Source organism: Octopus bimaculoides, chromosome 1, assembly GCF_001194135.2.
Source record: "Octopus bimaculoides isolate UCB-OBI-ISO-001 chromosome 1, ASM119413v2, whole genome shotgun sequence".
NCBI classification, from domain to species: Eukaryota; Metazoa; Mollusca; class Cephalopoda; order Octopoda; family Octopodidae; genus Octopus; species Octopus bimaculoides.
This window is the reverse complement of record NC_068981.1, coordinates 130,122,338-130,139,343: the sequence shown is the minus strand read 5'-3', so window position 1 is coordinate 130,139,343 and position 17,006 is coordinate 130,122,338. Positions and strand designations below refer to the sequence as shown.

General features: G+C 35.2%; 1 protein-coding gene across 3 annotated transcripts in view; it reads left to right on the top strand.

Moving 5' to 3' along the window:
* The window catches only part of LOC106867718 (hepatocyte nuclear factor 4-gamma), a 131,700-nt gene that overhangs the window by 48,616 nt on the left and 66,078 nt on the right, over nucleotides 1–17,006 (top strand). The gene's annotated exons all lie outside the window — the stretch shown is intronic.

Here is a 17,006-nt window from a genome sequence, read left to right as displayed (position 1 = left end):
CACACACACACACACACACACACACACACACACTACTGTTGTTCTGTGATAGAAAATCCAGCAAAAAAACTATTCTATCTGGTGAGTGGTAAATATTAATTATTTAAAGGTCACAATACATGTATTAAAGCACTACTAATAGTTTCATATGTTGAGAAAACTCACATATTTTTCAGGCATAAACCACATATCATAACAAACTAAAAAAAACTGAATAATAGAAGAAAAGCAAAAAAAAAAAAACTGAGAAGGCAGCATATAGAGATGCAGAAAGTATACAACAGAAAAGGAAAAGCTGAAAACGAAAACACAAAAACTAAAATGTAAAAAGTAAAAAGGTAATGGAGCTATCCTCCTTAGACCTTGAATGATAAGGGTGGAAAGATATCAAGTCAGTCAGGAATAGGCGGAATTTTCTAATTCTTCAAAATATATTTATACATATGCATGCAACAACTGAAAATTTCTACATGCTACCTTCTCAGTTTTTTTTTGCATTTTGGCATCGATATCTGTTGCTTTGAGAAGGGATTTATGGGAGTTATCTCACTTGACTATAACTTACTTTCAGGTGATTTTTTTTACCAGGTGCATAGAAAATATATTCTCTTATGCCTAAAAATTGTAGCTGACCCATGAACCAATAACACACATACTTTGTGTATGTGTGTTCAATTCTGTTTATATACCTCAAGCTGCTTCTAATTCATATTTGAATATATATATATATATATATATATATATATATATATATTTTTGTAATATCTTGGGCACACATATAAAACTATAAATAATAACATGTAAATATTGAGTTGCAAAACCCTTTTGAATGGAAAAAGATGAAGGTTGCCCATGGTGTGTGGACCCTACACCTCTTGTAGACCACTAATCTGAGTCTTCCATCTCTTGTATGATTATTAAGTCCATCTTTTGTATGTTCATTATCATCAAGTTGATTGAAGAACATGCCAGAGACTGAGACGCACATCGCGCTGTAAACTGAGTAAACTTTCAGTTGTGAACCTCTGGATAAATGAATATGCTCCACAATATGTATTGAGTACTTCTTCCTTTGCAAGCAAATTTTATGTGTTCACATGCAAGCACATAAATAACCATTTAATATATGATTTGATTATGTTATCTATTTGTTATCTAATTATATACACTCCTACACACACATCCATCCCTCACATTTTCATGTGTACACCTCTCCCTCACGTTTTCATGTGTACATATACATGCATTTACACATGCACTCAATATGCATTTTTATCTTGTGATAACTTAATCTCATCTCTTTGTTCAATAACTTTGTTTGACATTTCTATTATTGTTCTCAATGGTAAAATGAAGTCAAGACCAACTGTTCTCTCTCTTTTTCTCTCTCCTCTTTGAGAGAGAGAGAGAGTGTGTATGTGTGTATCTGCCTTAATAAATGCCATCCAAACCATTTGAGTATGAAGAAGTGGACATTAAAATAATAATATATAACATGTGCACATATAAAAAAAACAGTAAAGAAACAAGTAAAACAGTAAAAAAAAAAGATGTGTGTGTACTTGTGTCAGTCTCCCTTTCCCCTCCACACCACTTGACAACCAATGTTGGTATATTTACACCCCCGTAACTTAGAGACTGATAGAATAAGTACCATGCTTAAAAAACATAATTTACTGGGATTGATTTGTTTGACTAAAGTTCTTTAAGTTGGTGCACCAGCATGGCCACAGCCTAATTACTGAAACGAGTTAAAAGTAAGTTGTACTCTGTGAAGTGGTTAGTGTTAGGATAGGCATCCATTCATAAAAAAACCGTATCAGAGAAGACATTTGAGCTGAGCACAGCCATCTGACTCAATGGATCATGTTGAGCCATCCAACTCGTGCCAACATGGAAGGAGGACATCAAATGATGATGATGATATTGTATAAGGACCATTTGAGTCCTTCCTTTTTGAAGATGGTAGTGTATGAGTTGATAGAAATATGATTTATGGTTCTTGCATGTTGAGTGACAGCATAGAATGAAGTATTGAAGGCTGATCTCAAAACGTTGAGTTTTATGAAAGAGATGACAGAAGACTAAGATATGTAACTGCTTTACTGTACCTATGAAAACCTGTCCACCACAACAGAATTGAGATCCTAAAACCAAGGTACCATATAAAAATCATTAGCATGGGTGCTAGTGCCATGTAAAAAGTACCCCATACATTCTGTAAAATGGTTGGTGTTAGGAAGGACATCCAGTCATAGAAATCATACCAAAACACACTATGGAACCTGATGCAGTCCTTGGCCTTGCCAGTTCATGTCAAACCGTCCAACCCATACCAGCATAGGAAATGGATGTTAAATTTTGTTGATGATGAAGATGAGGCACAATAAATATGGATTTCTGAGATTTAAGGAATGGGTTTAAAAAATTTTTTTTCTTTTTATCTTCAGTTCTAGATATTCTGTGGTACTGAAGAACTAGTTGAGATATTTTGAAATTAATTTGTAATTAATATATATTGTTATGATGTATCATACCAAGACGCTGAACGTGCGTTCATACGTACATGTATGTTGAAGATATAGATTATATTTTTTTGACCGTTACACATAAAAAAATAGTTTCATTAATATACAGAAATAAATTCAACAAGTTGAAAGAAACGAGAAGTAAAAGGAATTAAATTTCTACATTAATTTATTATATACATTTTTTTACATTTATAGAAATTTAGAAATAAATCATTTCGTCGTAGAGAATTTACGACTTAAATTTTATATTAACTAATTTCTCATTCTAACTATAAGGTTTCACAATTCAATATTGTTGGATTTGAGTATTGAACATGGCATATATATTAGCCGATGCTCAAAAGGGTGAGTGTCGTGGATTTTAGTAGCATCCAATGATCACTGGAGAGTTTGCCGAAAATCAGGGTTTTTATAACTACTCATACACGAATCATAGAACCATAACCCCGTGAAAGATTTCTTCAACAAAGTTCATAATTCGTATATGGGCTGTAATTTTTAACCAATGAGAAATCAATAATTTCTCATGTTCGGGCAAATGAACTTACGTTCTCTCTCTGCCTCTTATGAGTTTGCTACAATATTAATATAAATTGATAATTTGTAATTAATATATATTAACCAGTTTGACCCTTATACAGTAGCTTGTCAGATGAAATACAGTGCAATTATCACTTTATATTGTAAGCTTAAATCTTACCTGGGTTGACATTGCTTTTTATCTATTTCACGGGTTGCTGTTGTTTTTGTTTAGCCTGAGATCAGCACAAGATATGATTTATCATGTACTACATTACCCCAAAGTATCCTTTCATTTCTGAGATGATTAGGTGTAATTTGGCAACTTTTTCTTGCAGATTAGGTCAAGCAACCCCTGTAGAAGCTCCTTTGTTGATTCACCAATTTCCATTGTTGGAAACGTTGATGAAATAGGTATCAGTAATATACTGAGGCCAATATATTGAACTGTTTTTCTTATAAATTTTTTACCCTGTTATAAAGCTTGAAATGAATATATTAACCCTTTAGCATTAAGATTATTCTATCAAAAGTAATGCTTATTTATTCACATTGTTTTGAATTAATCCTGCATTATTTTGTGGCTTTGAGATTTTCATGATGATATTGCTTATTTTTAGAAGGACATTGTAAGGTAGGTGTGAGAGGCTGCATCTGGCTGGTTATAGGCATAAAACAGTTATGGCCAGTTTGAACGCTGAAGACTTAAATTCTCTTTTAGGCATAATGCTAACCATTTTTATCTCGTTTTTGTTGTGCAAGGTGGGTGCAGTTGTTTGAAGAAACCACAATGTATTAACTGGTACTTATTTATGAACTGTTTATCTTCTCTCTTTTATGTGTTCCAGTCATTGAATTATGACCATGCTTGAAAGGTTTAGTGAAACAAATCAAACCCAGAGTGTATACTTTTTTTAAGGCTGCTACTTAGTCTGTCAGTCTCTTCTGTTGAACAATTAAGTTACAAGGACATAAGCAAACCAACATCAGTTGTCAAGTAGTGGTAGGGAACAAACATAACACACATGACAGGTTTCTTTCAGTTTCTATCTGCTAAATCCACTCACAAGGCTTTGATCAACTTGGGGGTTATAGTAGAAGACACTTGCCCAAGGTACCACACAATGAGACTGAACCCAAGACAAGATGGTTGTGAAACAAGCTTCTTAACCACACAACCATGTCTCTGCCTATGGACAATTTCCATTTGACCAATGGAAAAGTGGACATTAAAACAATGAGGGATAAGAGACTGTGACAGCTTTGGTAAAGGAAGAGAAGGTTTGAAAAAGGCTAAAACTAAAAATACATTTAGTTTCTTGTTTCTTTATTCCTGAGTCTATAGCTTGCTCACTTGACCTACTATAAATAACAGCCAAATCTATCTTAAGTTATACACTACTATAGGCAAAGGCATGGCTGAGTGGTAAGAAGCTTGCTTCCCAACCACATGGTTCAGGGTTCAACCCCACTGCATGGTGCCTTGGGCAAGTGTCTTCTACTATAGCCTTGGATCAACCAAAGTCTTGTGATTGGATTTGGAAGATGGAAAATGAAAGAAGTCTGGTGTGTGTTTGTCCCCCATCCCATCCCAATACTTGACAACCAGTGCTGGTGTGTTTACATCCCTGTAACTTAAGTTTGGCAAGAGACCAATAAAATAAGTGCCAGGGTCAATGCATTCAGCTAAAAATTCTTCAAAGCAGTGCCCCAGCATGGTCAGTCTAATGACTGAAACAGTTAAAAGATAAAAGATAATACCTGGAGTATAGACTGGACAACTTATAGTATTTGTTGATATACAAAAATAGGGAATGATCACAGTTACAACAGTGGTTGATTGCTCAGTCAGAGCTGACCTGGGTTAAACAATAACATCAATTTTGAAGTGAAAGTTTTACTAACAGTAGATTGATTTTTCTATTATTTTTTCTTTGGTTATATGATACAGTGCAGATGACAATGTCATCTTGTTATCTCCAAGTGTTTGAGATCAAAGTGTATTTTAGCTCTATTCTTCCTTTTTTTTTTGTTTTTGTTTTGTTGTTTTAGTTATGCTTGTTATTGTTATTACTGACAGAAACAGTAGAATGTTGGACAAAATTCTTTCAAGCAATTTAAGTTTTGTGCTAAAATGTTTTTCGGTCTGTTAACTTCATTTTGCTGACAGAATGTTTTGAAGACTTTTTTCTGTCAGGTTCCAGATGTGAGTTTTAGGCAGGGACTGAACTTTCAAATTTTTTATTGCCACCATGGCTTTTACTATCACCAACTATTATCATCATCAAATATTCTGTAGCCATCAAAAGCCATTGACATCTTGTAGTTAGAAGAGTTAATCTGTAAAATGCTACAATGCAACAGACATAATTTTCAGTTGATTGGCATTTAGTGTAAAAGTACCTTGCTCAAGGACACAGTATATGACTTCATTTGCTAATCAAACCCACAACTCTGTTATCATGAGTTTAACAGCATAGTCAATAAGGCATATACCTTTATATTATTTACTATGAAGACACATACGTTCTACAAATATCTGTCAATTGTCTTTTTAATGCTATTTACATATATTTTCATATACTGCATGTATACAACATTTCATGTACTTGTGGTAAGAGTCAGAAATGAAAATTATGGTGCCCTTGCTTCCTATTGTTACTCATTGAACATTTGGAAAGCCTATTTAGCCCTTTAACATTCAGATTATTCTGTCAAATGTAACACTTCTTCATTCATTGTTTTGAATTAATCAAACATTTTCTTGAAACTTCAAGATTTTGGTTATGTGATTATTTATTTTTATGACATTGTAGGGTAGTTGTGAGAGACAGTCAGAATATAAAATGGGTAGAATATTTGTGGCTGGATATGGCCTGTTTAAATACTAAAAGCTTAAAAGAGAAATAACAAAGTTAGTTTGGGTAAAATGTTTCGTGTGAAAATAAAAATTATATGGCAGTGAGATAAAGTTGTCCTTGTAGGCGGCAAATGAAAAGAAATTCACAGCAGAGACATTTCACTTTAAATCAAAGCTTTTAACTGCATTTGGCAATGAGAACTTCTTGTACTGATATCTTCCTGTCCAATCACACAATCACAGCATGTAATGGTGTGGCTATCTCTTACCCACATTCTATCATAGCTTGTGTGCTCCAAATTTCAATTGTCTTCCACGTTCTTCTTTCTGTACATTAACCTGTTTGCTGTCACCTCTAATTATATCCACTCCAAAGCACATGATACCACCTGTAATTCTTTTCCAACCTTCTGCACACAGGCATCATCTTCATGCAACCTCAATACCTTATATCAAGACTTCACTACCTTACTGAAAACATTCATCAATGAGGGGAATGATATTCTTGTCTCTTTCAACAGCACCAAGTAAATCACTGTTTATAGTAAAGAAACAAGCTTGCAGTTGATCCACTCCAATCTTAAATAACAAGCAATTAAAACCCACAAACTAACTACAAATGCTAGGTCTTGTAATCATTAATGGTCATTCCTGGAGATCTCATACACATAAGACCTGTGTCCCCAAAACATTTTCTGTTCATTTCTAGAAAATATTTAAATTCTGACCATTTGTTAACCCTCTTGTGTTCAGTCAACCTCATTAAATTATTCAAAGAATTACATCAGCTACATATTTAATGAGACTATAAGCCATTAATACAAAGTATTGGGCTTCTCTCTGTAGGTCATCCTAACATCGCATATAAAACTGATTAAGGTGCAGGCATGGCTGTGACATAAGAAGCTTACTTCCCAACCACATGGTTCAAGGTTCATCCCTACTGCATGGCACTTTGGGTAAGTGTCTACTATAGCCTTGGGCTGACCAAAGCCTTGTGAGTGGATTTAGTAGAGAGAAACTGAAAGAAACCCATCTTATATGTATAGATATGTGTGTTTGTATTTGTCCCTGACACCGTTTGACAGCTGGTGTTGGTGTGGGGAAATATTACCTTACTTGGAGACAGGTGAGGGTTGGTGATGGGAATGCATCCAACAGTTGAAAATCTGCCACAATAAACTCTATTCAACCTATGCAAGCATGGAAAAGTGGATGTTAAAACAATGATAATATTCATCCTGTACTACATTATCTGATGTACCCTGTTTTTTTTTTTTTTTAAACAATTGGGTGTGATTTGAGGAAGATTTGGCTGCTATTTCTAGCAAGCCAAACGATTGTATAGAAGTTCCCTTGTTAGCTCAGAATTCGGGTTGTTGATTTTTAAAGACAAAAAAAAAAAAAGAAAGAAAAAAGAAAAAAATCAACTCCAGATTCTTTCCCAGCAGAACCACACCTTTATTGACAAAGAAACTGGATTTTAGAAATGGCAGAAACCAGCAAACCTGTCAAAACATTTTGGTTAACATTCATTAAAGGTTAGAGCTATTGTTGACTCAGGGCTGTTTTATCAGGGGTTGGTTAGCTTTAATAGGTCACCAAGCTGAATTATTGTGCCAGTTTATTTATTTATGTAATTTTTTTTTACAGGTTTGTTTGGTCACAATGTTTGTATTTAAAAAAAAGATTAATATTTTGATCCCCACCTAGTTAACATTGTCAAAAGATGATTGTGCTAACATTGACTGACAGGCTCATGCACATAGGCACACATGTATACATTCTACACCCCCCCCCCCCATTACCACCGCCTCTGCCATCACACCTAAAGAAAGAATAAGCTGTCTGAAGGTGTCTCCACAGATCCTTCTATATCCTGCTGCCAATATAATACAGGACAGATGTTGATAGTATGATAGTGAAGACAAAAATAGAATGCTTTTTTCTTCTTATTATTATTTCATAACATTTTTTGTTTTATTATTCATGTTTGTTTATTCTAAGTAATAAGTTTAATGTGGATTGGCAAAATTGTTAAAGCATCCAACAAAATGCCCTTCATGTTCTGAGTTCAATTTCTGTTTAAGTTTACCTTTCATCCTTCCAGTGCTGATAAAGTATCAGTTAAGCACTGAGACTCAGTATAAACCAATATATTCCTCCTACAAATTTGAAGCCTTGTGCATGTATTAGAAATCATCATTTTAGAAACAGTAGACCTATTCTTTTAGAAACAGTAGACCCATTCTTAAAATATGAAGTTCAACAGATGTGAGAGACCAGCTCTGGTTAGTTTGAAGATAAAATGTAGAATATTTGGGCCTGATATGGTTGGTTTAAATGCTAAAGGCCTAAGCATTCTATTGACTATTCTACACCTGTAAGTAAAGACTTGTTTGTAATGAGCTCTTCCAATATATCAGAATGGTTTGTCAAATCTGTTAATTAGCAGTTGATTTGACAACTAGATCTGTTCAATGTAAAATGTCTTTTACTGGCTTCAGTTATTAGATTGTCACCATGCTGGAGCACCGACTTCAAGAATTTTTAGTTGAATGAGTCAACCCCAATACTTCATTTTTTTTAAAAGCCTAGTACTTATTCTATTAGTCTCCTTTGCTGAACTGCTAAGTTACAGAGATGTAAGCAAACCAACACCAGTTGTCAAGTGGTGGTCTCACACACACACACACACACACACACACACACAATAGGCTTCTTTCAGTTTTTGTCTACCAAATCCACTCACAAGGCTTTGCTCAAACTGAGGCTATAGCAGAAGAGACTTGCTCAAGGTCCCATGCAGCAGGACTGAACCCGGATCCATAAAGTTGGGAAGCAAACATTTTATCACACAGCCATGCCTGTGCCTGTATCTGAATTCTCCTTTTAATTTTCTTTGAAATTCACGAATAAATTCTTTACAGTAGCTGGACCTGCTACAAATACCAACCAAATCTCCCATAAGTAATATCCTCTCTTTGTCTGCTTTGAATCTACTGGTTAGGCCTGTTCTACAGTTTTCAAAGCACTTAGATGATTGAGTGTACAAGTTTCCCTGACCCACCCTTGTTTGAATGGGGTGCTAGACCATTGCAGAGTTACTCTTAGCTGTCACTGGTGATCATTTTCAGATCGATGGACTGGGTTAATGTAAAATGCAATGCCTTACTCCAGTGCACATTGTATTACCTGGTTCAAGTATCAAACCTGTGAGGGGGTGTTGAAAAGTTCCTGGCTTTGGGTTAAAGAAAATGCAGGAGGATCAGTTAATTATGATTTTATTCAACATATTCCCCTCTCATGTTCACACACTTATTGCAGTGCTCCTTCAGTTCTTCTGAGCCCTGTAAAAGAACTTGGAAGGTTGGGTCTCCAACCAGGCCTTTTACAGTAGCCTTAAAGCCAGGAACTTTTCAGCACCCCCACCCTCATACAGTTCAATAATCACAAATCCAACATCCTAACCACTCTACCATCTACCTTCATTAGACAACCCTTTTCTTCTTTCTTTAATCTCTTCACTCCTTAAGGAGCATAGGCTATCAACAACTTTTTTCCACTGTTCTTGATTCTGGGCTGTCTTTTTTGTTTCTGTCTAGTAGGGTCCTTGATTTTTCAGCTCTGTCTCAACATTCTTCCTCTTACTGATTTTAGCATGTCCTCACATCTACTTTTTTGTGGGATTATGCTTTCCCTGGGTCTCTCCAGGTCTTGTTGGTTTTGAATTGTCATTGTTGCTTCTGTAACTTTGCTTTTATCTAGCTAGGGGTGTTGACTCTGACACAATTCCATTTTTACTTCTGAGAAGACGTAGTCCATATTAGTCTGGTCTCTATCCTTCGACCTGTCCAGCATAAGAAACCTGACCAGGAGCTTGTGGTCCACTGGTATAGCTCTCAGGATTATTGAGACATACAAAACACCACACTGCAACAAGTACTGATCCTTGTATTGGAAATAACACTACAATTTTTAGTTAGTGCAATCTTTCATCACCCATTTAAAATAGATGGTTTGGACATAGCTTGATTGCTTCTGTTTATAGTTAACCTGATACAGGTCGAAAGATGGAGTGCAAATGAACTGAAAGAAAAACTGAGTTATAAGAGGAATCAGGTATAGGATACTTGGCCTCATGGAAAAGAACCACAATGATTACAAAATCCGAATGTAAAATGGTGACAGTGATGGAGTCAGAGAGGCATTGTCTGTTTCTCTCTCTATCATCATGTGTGTCTTACCCATTATATCCCTGTTAAGTTTATATTTACTGCTTCTTTCACTTGTTTGATGTGTGCTCACCTCTATCACTCATTCTTTCATCATTCACTTTCATTCAATGTGCTATGTTAACTCATGTAACTAAAGATGGCAGTAGATCCCTTCTATATATCTGTACTTTGCTGCCTCTGTAACAAGGGATGGTATTGAACCTACTCATATTCAATCCGTTCTCACCCATCATGAGACCTATCTATAAGAGATTGCATCAAATCTGTTTGTGCCTGTACACTCTACCATCACTGTTTCTGTATTACCAGTCGTCACTCACATGCTCAGAGCTACTTGTTATTGACATCTGTGGCTTATTCTTACCATTGTCTGTTTCAATTATTATCCATCACTCTTTCTCCTACCCCCTCTGTCACTTTCTAGTCCAAATCACTTTGTTTCGGCTACTATACTCTTGCTCTTTTGACCCAACCATCCTGGCTTTTCTGTTCTCATTCTTTTTCTCTGCTATTTATTTTTTTTGCCATATTTTCTTTACTAAATGAATATGTCAAAGAATAGTGAGGCTTCTTTAGTGTTGCAGAGTGAAAGGCAACCTCCCTGGTGTTGGTGCTACAATAAAATGTACTCAAAACAATACCAAATGGTTGGTGAATAGGAAGGGCATCCAGCTGTAGAAACCAAGTGAATAATGAAATGCACAATCAAAATATGGTCCTGCAATCTATCCAAGAGAGCAATTAACTACAAATACGAAATTACTTAAACCATAACAATCTATATTATGTTTCCAAGTCTCTTCATATACACAATATTACACATCCAGATGAGCATAACTGCTTCTTTCTTTCTAGTAAAGTTGTATCCTATATTTTTTTTCTGCTGGTAGAACTTGCTTCATTCAGTTGGTTTTCTTATCAGACAGATCTGAAGCATATGAGACAGATTTAGCTGACCAAGAGTTTTGGACTTAAGCAATATGCATGACCTAGTTTTTGACCAGGAGTTGAGGTTGTTGCTTTCTCTGTTGGCTTATTTTTAGTTTTATTTCAGAATTATCAGTTATTAGAATGTTCTGACAATTATCCACTTCTGTAAAATCAGTAGAAAAGTTAAATGATTGATGTTGAAGGCAGCTAGATTATTACTTCTCTCTCACTACCTATTTGACCATATTGTATCTTTGTAACATTTCAAATATTTACCCTTTACTTGTCCAAAGCATTTTCAAATATTCTAAATGCCCGTATTTGTTTTCAGACTTTTAGTTAACCCTGTTCTTTGAACAATCAGATGTGAGTTAACCTGGAGAGAAACAGTGAAATTATTTAAAAAGAAGCACTGAAATCAATGCATGCAAGATTTCACATCTCTAGTATCAATCCTTCATAGTCAGCCCAAGAACTTTTCAGCCCACCCTCAAATACAATATTCTGGGGTTGATTCATTCAACTAAACCTTTTCCCAAATTTGTGGTCTTATCACAAATTTATAGTGAAGACTAAATATTTGTATCAAATTCAGTGAATTATGCCATCCATCCCTCAACTGGAAATTGAACATGTATGTGTATGCATGTGTGCATGCACCACAGAAAGTTTGTAAGTTCCTGGTAATCTGTGCCTTCAAATTAATTTTGATTCTCTTTTGGAACCATCATTTTCCTTTTTGACTGAGAATATTGAACTTGCAACCGAAGTGTCTGTGGTTTGACATTTTGGCACTGCACTGTATCATTCATTAAGGCACTTAATGTTACAGGATATAATCAACCTAGTTGCAAGTACAGTAGTATAAAAATTACTCACCACTGTAAGTAGTGGCACCCTGGTAAAAATTGCTGACATATATTTTGTTAGTTCATTCACTATTTTGTTTGGTCCATTCCTTGTAACAACAGAACACTAGGTTAGTTCTGTATTGTTAATGCCTCTGTTTTGGTTAACACTTACAAGATGATCCAAAGATATGGAAAAACTTTTGAAATATTACTGTCATTGTTTAGTCTCAGCTCAACTGTTGGTGATCAAAAGTATTCCAGTTATGCATATTTGGTATGTTTCTTTTTAGTTGTTTAAAGCAGTGTGTATCTGGAACAATATTATATAATACCCTTTAAGACAGTAGGGTGTGATTTGAGAAGGATTTGGTTACTATTTCTGTTAGTGAACAACTATATAGAGGTTCTTTGTTGGAACGGTCAAGTTTTTATTCCTAAAATTTTGTGGCTCACTCTTGCTTTTTCATCACTCTGAGATTGATAAAAAGTATTCTGTTTGACTTAATTGATCATGTTTACATCTCACAAAACTCAGTTGTGGTTAATATTAGAAATTAACATTAGTGTATGCTCAAACATTTAATCAATCCTTTTCTCAAGGCTTTCTAGCTGATTCAGCCAAGATTTATTTAACTATTATGTTACAACTACAAGACTGCAGAGGTGTTGTGTCTTCTACTGCTGCTACCATACACTTTGCTTTATATGAACGAAGAAGGTGTTGTTCACTTCTATATTGGTCTATCCAATACACCTGCTTATTGTTTTGATATTCCTATTTTGTCTCACAGACCAAACACTTCAGTGAATGCCTTTTTTAACTCATTGACCAGCAGAAATTCATATTGATTATCAGTATCAAATTACATCAGTTTGGAAGTGGTTTTTCAAATGTCAAGTGCTCTGTTTGCTTCATGTGAGTAAATAATAAAAATATAAACTCCTCTTTTTCCATTGTTAAAAGAATGATACAGTATTGTTTGCTTTAACAATAAAATAGAATTTCCTTTTAGTAACATCAGTTGTTATTATTGTTGTACTGAAGGCCCTGTCTGCAATTTCAAAAACTACTTATGACACTGAGTCACTGAACTAGCTAATATATCTAGGAATAATTCCTAAATTTTGTGCATGGAGATATGTCATGCTTCAGTCCTGTCAGACTTTTTAAATTATTGATTGGTTATATGAGAATGGTATTTTGTAGATGATCCCTGTTGCATATAAGTGTTCATAGAAGAGTTTAAATTCAATAGCTGTGTTTTAGTCTATCCTGTGCATGTTTGCACATTGGGCAGCATTTCTTTTCCCAAGTTCTTGATCAGTTGTATGGTTCTCTGTTGAGTCTTCAGGTCCTCATATGATGTTTGAAATCACATGGCCCATGATCTTCCTTACTCTCTGTTTGTCTTTGTCACTCACTCACTCACTCACTCACTCACTCACTCACATCAGATTTAGACATTATGTGCTCTACCAGCTTTTAAATGCCCAAAACACACTGTATAAAATGAAGGTAACCTTATGACTACATCAAGAGTTAAGGACCCAAGGAAGGATACCCATGAAATGGTTGTGATGAGGATGAAAAAGTCAAATGATTCAGGTTGTTGCTTTTTGTCAGAGTATTAAGGTAAAAAAAAAAAGGAAGTATTGTTGTTGCTTATGACAACAATACTTCTCTCAGATGAAGAACAAAACCTCACACCATTAGATTCTTCACTCTAACAGTGGTTAAACTTAGCAAACACTTTGAATTAATTGTTGCTAACACAAACTACCACCAATATTTTCTTCATATTCTGAATTTTACCCTCTGTTACATGCATGTTGCAAAGGTATGTTTGAAAATTTTGCTGATTTCTACAAGAAATTGGATGCGAATGTTACATGGTATTTTTCTTACTTTGGTAATTTGGTAATTATGTTTATATCCATAATATTACTTTATTGGTAAAGGCACATGGCTCAGTGGTTAGTGTTGGCCTCACAACCATGAGGTAGTGAGTTCAGTTCCTAAACTGGGCTGTATGTTGTACTCTTGAGCAAGACACTTTATTTCATGTTACTCCAGTTCACTCATATGTAGAAATGAGTTGCAACGTCACTTGTGCCAAGCTGTATCGGCCTTTGCCTTTCCCTTGGACAACATTGGTGGTTAGGAGAAGGGAGGCTGGTATGCATGGGTGACTGCTAGCTTTCCATAAACAACTTTGCCTGGACTTGTACCTTGGAGGGTAACTTTAGGGGGTCTTTGTTACTTTATTGACAACTGTTCATGTGCCTTTTACTGATCTCTTATTACAAATCTAATGATAGATATCATTGTTTTATGTTAAATTCTTTGTAAACTTAGAAAAATATCAGTTTCTGACTGGGAATATTTTGCCATTAATTGTTTTACTGTCAATGTCTTTGGAAAAGCTCTGTTCATCATGTCTAAGTTAGATACATTATGGAAAACCTAATGAACTGTATTATCTATCAGAGATATTGTCACAGGATAAATACTGCAGTTAATTATGCTTACCATGATGTATCTGCTTTTAGTATGATGCACAGGTTGCTATTTAAAAACAATTACCTTATTTAATTCAAAATATCATTTTTTCAATTCATTTAATTCAAAATATTACCATAGGCACAGGAGTGGCTGTGTGGTAAGTAGCTTACTTACCAACTACAAGATTCCGGGTTCATTCCTACTGCATGGCACCTTGGGCAAGTGTCTTCTACTATAGTCTTGGGCCAACCAAAGCCTCGTGAGTGGATTTGGTAGATGGAAACTGAAAGAAGCCCATTGTATATATGTATATATGTGTGTGTGTGTGTGTGTGTGTGTGTGTGTGTATGTTTGTATGTCTGTGTTTGTCACCCCAACATCGCTTGACAAACGATGGTAGTGTGTTTACATCCCCATAACTTAGCGGTTCGGCAAAAGAGACCGATAGAATAAGTACTAGGCGTCCAAAGCATATCCTGGGGTCGATTTGCTCGACTAAAGGTGGTGCCCCAGCATGGCCACAGTCAAATGACTGAAACAAGTAAAAGAATAAAGAGTATTTCTTCCAAATCAAGGTATTAAAACTGAATTGTATTTACTTCCCAAGCAACCAGTAAAATGTTTATTTATATTAAATTACTTTATTAAATACTAAATGTAATACACAAAAATAATATATGAAACCTGTTAATTTTAGTTTTCCATCTTTTGGCCATGCTGGGGCACCACCTTGAAGAATTTTTAGTCAAATGAATTGACCCCAGTACTTAATTTTGTTATACTTGATACTTATTTCACCAGTCTCTTTTGTTGAACCACTCAGTTACAGGGAAGTAAATGCACCAACATCAGTTGTCAAGCAGTGGTGGGAGACACGCACTTCTTTCAGTTTCCATCTACCAAATCCACTCACAAGGCATTGACTGGCCCAAGGCTGTAGTAGAGGCCACTTGTATAAGATGCCACGGACCTAGAACCATCTGGTTGAGAAGCAAGCTTCTTACTTCACAGCCATTCCCATTTTTTTTTAAAGAAAATAAATAGACAAATGTTTTTAATAATGATTTTGAGCACATCCACCAAATCACAATATTGTGGGGTGGGATGTTGTTGATTGAATTTAGCTCAGTATTTAGCTGGTTCTGATCTTATCAATCCCAGGATTGAAAGGAAAGGCAACCAACACCTGCTGGGTATCAAACATGGAATGCAAAGTGACATAACCAAATAACATAAGGCACAAATCTAATGCTTTTCTAATTCTGCCATCTGCTGCCCTTGCAATAATGTTTTAATAATGCTATTTCATATAATATTTTAATAATGCTATTTCAATAGACTTAACATTGTTTTTTCTAGGACCATATGTACTGTGACAAATAGAAATATACAGCTTTTTTTTTACTTGTTTCAGTCATTGGGCCATCGTCTTGAGAGGTTTAGTCAAAGAAATTGAACTTGGTACTTATTTTTTTAAATCTGGAACTTACTTTATCGGTCACTTTTGTCAAACCACTAAGTTACAGAGACATGAACAAGCTAACAGTGGTTGTGTGCACCAAGTGGTAGTGGGCAACACACACAATGACAGGATTCTTTCAGTTTTCCATGTACCAAACCTACTCACAAGGCTTTGGTCAGCCTGGGAATATGGATATTGTAGATGCTTTCCCAAGGTGCTATGCAGTGGGACTGAACCCAAGATCACAGGGTTGGGAAGCAAGCTTCTTAACCCTGCTTTAGCCAATCTATGATAAGATATTCTAGTCATGACAATCCCTCTTTATCCAAGGTAGAGTGCATTTGGAAACAGATTACCCATGTGTCCCTTTCTTATTTTAATAATAAGATGCTATGAGGGAGTTTTGGCTACTATTTCTAGCAGGGCAAACAACCATATATGGGTTCTTATACTAACTATGTATTGTCATGCTACAAGAGTGTGTTCTTCAAGATGGTTAGAGAAACAATGGTCTCTTGTTGTTTGGGAGTTCAAAGGTTGAACATTAAGTTATTCAGATATAAATTATATATTTGATTAAATTTTCTTTTCTTTTTTTCTATTTTAAATAAATTACCAACCTCCCTTCAAACAAATCCACTACAGGAATGACCGACCACATACACAGAAGCTAGGTTATAGCAGCTTGGGTAAGGGGTTGAGCAGCCAAAAGTTGTCATCTGTCAGAAGGCTAAAGGTTACTTCACTTCCTCTGTGTTTCTTCTTTCTTTCATTCTTTCTCTTTCACCCTCTAACCACCTCTGCTACTCTGAATTACTGTTGTCTTCAACATCATCCACCAGCTGACCATCCTATAAAGCTTTCAAATGTTTACATTATCTTGCTACAATGAAATCATCAAACCTCATATATGACTTTAAGTCAAGCGCAACAACTGGAGGCCCTGAAATGTCACTCAAAATATTCTTTTGTTCTGATTGGTCAGTTTGCCATATAGAACTCTAGCTTAAACAATGGCTCAGTCATTTGACTGACTGTTTATATATACATATATATCTAATAGAGAAAGAGAACTACATATATATAAATATATATATATATATATATATATA